Source organism: Cucurbita maxima, unplaced genomic scaffold (assembly GCF_002738345.1).
Source record: "Cucurbita maxima cultivar Rimu unplaced genomic scaffold, Cmax_1.0 Cma_Scf00006, whole genome shotgun sequence".
NCBI classification, from domain to species: domain Eukaryota; kingdom Viridiplantae; phylum Streptophyta; class Magnoliopsida; order Cucurbitales; family Cucurbitaceae; genus Cucurbita; species Cucurbita maxima.
Window position 1 is genome coordinate 1,324,330 of NW_019272022.1, and position 4,850 is coordinate 1,329,179.

The window sequence follows — 4,850 nt, forward strand, 5'->3', positions numbered from 1 at the left end:
TTTTTTTTTTTTTTTTTTGTTCATTTCCATTTGATACATGAATCATCTTGATTCATGTATGACATTAATACTTCTATGTGTTAAAGAGTTGTCTAAGATGGTTGGGAAGCATTGAGATTGAATGTTATTTTGTATTTACCTAATGATATTTGGGAGGAACTTTGTTGAGTGAAATTTTGGAGTGCGAGAGTGAGAGATATACACTTTGATTATTGAGATTGGTTGCCGCCCGAGGATGTAAGAAAATTTTCTCTCTAAACCCACGTAAATCTTTGTATTTTTATTTCATTTAATTTCTGTTTCTTTGGAAATGGTTCATGCCCTTGTTGAGGCGCCTTGTCCAGTGACCATCGACGACATACGGTGGTGAAACGTTGGCTGACGTCGAGCAAGCTAGGCAATCAACCTCCATTTTTTCATGCATGTTTTGGAAACGTGGGTTGCATTTTGTTTCTTCTTCTTCTACGGTCATGCTCATCAACCAACGTTGACCCATGCAAACGCTGATAGGCTTCTCAATAAGCATCACAGGCAATGCCTCTGAGAGTCATTAACTCGTTCAGAAAAGATTTTTTCGTTTTTTTTAGTATCATACCATATTCACTAAAGTGGTGGTGCCCTAGCCTCCGTACATTGCTTGTCTTTCCTTTTGTTTTGTTCGTGAACCAATCGACTCCAAATTCGAGTTCCCATTCTATTTCGATGTTAAAGGATAAGCTTGTGCATTTTAGAGGTATACACAGGTTGAGTTGGATTGGATTAGTGATCCAAAATACCCGAATAGTGTTCACAATCTAATCCAATTTAACCTTTTATTTTAAGGTTGGGTTGAGTTGGTGTTTTTTTTTTTTTAATTATTTAAAAAAAATATCTTAGTTCTCTCTTATATAAGTTACCATAATAACACTCATAAAACTTATATATTAAACATTCACAAATCAAAGCAGATCACAAACATCAGCTACAAATGTCAAATATTATTAATTTTCATAATAAAGTAGAATAGGGTTGGGTTAGATTGAAAACTCTATTTTTGGATTAGTCGAGTTGACCCGACTAAAAAAATATCAATTGCAATGACTCGATTTTCGGTTTTTCAAAATTTAAACTGAACCCAAACAAAAGAAGAAGAAAAAAAATCTAACGTAACCCAACATTTATAGTTTGGATTGAATAGTTTGAGTTGGTTGGATTCTCGAGTCTTACCTCATTCACCTCGGTAAAGCAGCTCGATCGATAGGGAGAGAGGGTCGATCTTTCTTTTCCTACTCAGAGTGCTTCATCTCAAGTTCTTGCAGCTGAACATGCTTCGGGACATCGAAGTAGTATTTTGTACTATCCAAGAAATATTTTGAGCTTTCGAATAACAACCCTTAAAGTTTTCCAATTGGATTAAAAGCTTTATGTTGAATTCTAATTTTAGAATTTTCAGGAAAGTATTGAATAACTTAGGGATTAAGGGTGACTTAGGTTTAGAAGATTGTTTGGATAATCCTCTTCTAAATAATTTGGGTAAGTTAAAAGCCATTTGAACAAAGGTTAAAATTTGTGGGAGTTGTATGTTATGTGAAACGAACGTGTAATGTTGTGCATGCCCGTCGTTCTTCAGTATTGCATCATAATAATAAATTGATATTTATACATTCGCTCTTTTATATGATTATAAAGTTACGATAATTATGCTTCTTATAAGATAACTTTGTATACATCAAACGAATATTGGTCGAACGATATGCATAATATTAATGCATGTTTCGAGAGTTTAATGTTTTTGTGCAAAAATGAAACTATGATCCCGTCTCAATCTCCGCCCCACCTCGCTCTACTTCTTTTATATATATATATATATATAAATAAAATAAGTTTCTATGGGGAACTCGATCTCCACCCATTCTTCGAAAAGAATTCGTACTCAAATCTCTACAAAATTAAATGAAACATTTCACGATAACAGAGGATGAAATATGAGATAGAATCGATAGAATCGAGGACAAGAAAGACTTCCTTGTCTCCACCTTACCACTATCATTAATTTTTAAAGAAAGTTTTGATAAACAATTGTTCTATAATATTCCTCTCTTATTTTCACTTTTGTCGGATCATGATCCACCCATCATCTTTACAAGAGGCTTCCCATTCGACCAAACAAAAAATAATAATCTAAATCTTCACATAATTATACAATTCAATCGGCCATCAAACTCCATCATTGACAGCTCAAGCCACTCAAACCAAGAGCTCTACTGTCATAGTCGGCCACGTAACCGCCTCCTCCTCGGAATCCTCCAATCTTTTGCTATCCCATTGTGACAGTCCTATTGAATAACTTTTCAACTTTCTATATCATCTCAAACTTAAACCTTCCCACCTTTGGCGGGCAGGTTCCCATCAACCTTCACAGTTTTAAAATTCGAAGAGGCCACAGAATTCGTCCCTTTAGACGGTGCAGAGGACGGTGTAGGTAGCTTCTTTGGCAACATCTGCTCCCAATACTCTGTAGGCACCCTCGCCGCCTCCGACGACATGGAGGCGAGGGCAAGAACGAGAAGAAGGATGAAAATGAATCGAAGGCGGAAAGAAAGAAACATGATGTTGCAAGTGTGGAAGGAAGGAGGAGGGTTTTGAGAAGGAATGGAAGGAGACATGGAGAGTAAAGTAAGGAAAGGGCCAACTAGTTTTGTTAATGAAAAGGTGTGGCAATGGCAGACAAAACATGTTATGCCTTCCATTACCTAATACCACAGAAACAAAAAACACAACATCAAAAGGAATCTCTGTTTCAGTGAAGTTTTGAAGCTTTTATAAAATATTTAAATATATATTTTTCATTTTGTTTTAAGGTAAGAAATCTTTGCTGTCGGAGTTGTTGGTGTTGTTTTTGAAAGTGTGCGACTTAAGTAGTAATTATGAGTTAAGCCACACGTACAAGTTTGGTCTTGCTTTACTTTAAGAATTATTAATCTATTTTAAGGGTCATTTGAATTAATTTAGCTTCATTCAATAATTATTTGATATTTGTTTCTTTTGTTTTTAAGAATTTTATGTTTGAGTACTTTATTCATGAGATTATTTGTTATGCTATCTATCTAGGATTTGGAATCCGAATTCGATACATGATAGCTCTGGTATTTCTTGCGACATGATTACGTTATTTACTCTTCTCTTCTTATGAGTGAAAGACTATGTTCTTCCAACATGTTTTGTCCTCACTCACATACATCCCGGAAAAAATTTTAGAAATCCGAATTCGCCACCTGATGGCTCTGACATTCCCCCGCATCCCCGCATCCCCTTATGGCTTCGGCATTCACTACGATATAGTCATGTTACCTACTCTTCGCTTCTTACTTGGCTTCGACATTCCCCCCCATCCTCTGTGTCACGGTCATGCTCATCCAGGGCGTGTTGTCCATGGCTGCATGCCCATGTCAAGCCAAACTCTTTATGTTTTTCCATGTTGTAATGCTTGTCTTTTGTATTCTTAGGGAGTATGACGTTTCTGAAAAAGTCTGTTAGACGTGAAATGTCTCAAAATGTACTATAGGGGGATATGACTAGTTGTCAACTTCTCCCTACTCGATAGTTATATGTTGTAAACCGTTATTGCCTTTTTGCTTGCATCACATATAACACCAATTTCAATCTCTCAAATCTTGCTTTCAAAACTATCTTTCGAAATCTCTCTGCCCCTGTTTTCTAAAACTTTCTTCTTGAACCGGGGCTAGAGACTCGAACATATGTCGCTTGGTCGTAGGCGACACAAGAACGAATTGACTTAACTCACTTGTTGCTGGGAAGTGAGTGCCGCACAATCGCAAGTTCGTTGCCATCAAAAGTGCGATTGTGACACCCTACAACATGGTCATATTTCCGAATTCAGTACCTGATGGCTCTGAATTCGGCACTTGATGGCTCTGACATTCTCCCACGTCTGTAATCTAATCATGTTACTTACCATTCATTATTAAGAGTGAAGAATAAGTTTTTTCAATATATTTTGTCATCACTTACATGTCTCTCTCCCTTCTTAAGAGGAAAGACCAAGTCTTTCTAACATGATTTGTAGTGACTCATATCTTTCACGAAAATTCTTAGGAAGTCACCAAACAAAGAATTGTTCCAGACAAAATACGTGTAACCATAGAGTTCCTAATAAAAAACCACATAAACATTCATAAATTTTAAAAGTTTTAAAATTAGAAAAAAAAAAATCAATGGAATGTAAAAGAAAATCTTAAGAATCTATTTTTAATCTTTCTTAAACTTATGGGTGAATTAGGTATAAGAGATTCATATTTTTGCTCTTTCTTAATTAACTAATTAGTTCTACTTGTTAGTTAATTAATTAATGATTTTTTTTAATTAATTGAGTTTATTTCAAATAAAATAACATTTATGGAAAAACTTGTTTTAGGTATCAATTTTAAAACCGTGAAACAAATACGGGATTTAAATATCCTTGTTGATTCCCACCCGCTTTTCGTATGAACGGAGGGTGTTCCTAAGCTCTTAGAATATATATATAATTAAGAAAAAGGTTAGAAATATAATAATAATAATAAAGTTAGGGTATTATTAAATATTGGTTGAAGGCTAAAACAAAAGCACTAAACTAATATAAAACCAATTCTTTAGTGGTTAGGCAAAGAAGGGGGAGGTGTTTGAACATAAAATAAGGTTGTGTGTAGGAGAGATGGGCAACAGTGTTAAAAGTGAAGCTCATTTTGACACACTTTTGTTTGCCATTTACCTAACAAAACAATGTTTTTTTTATGCCAAATCAAATTAGAAGAGAACAGCATGTGGTTTTTCTATACTATATTGCTCTTTTTTTTTTTTTTTTTTTTGAT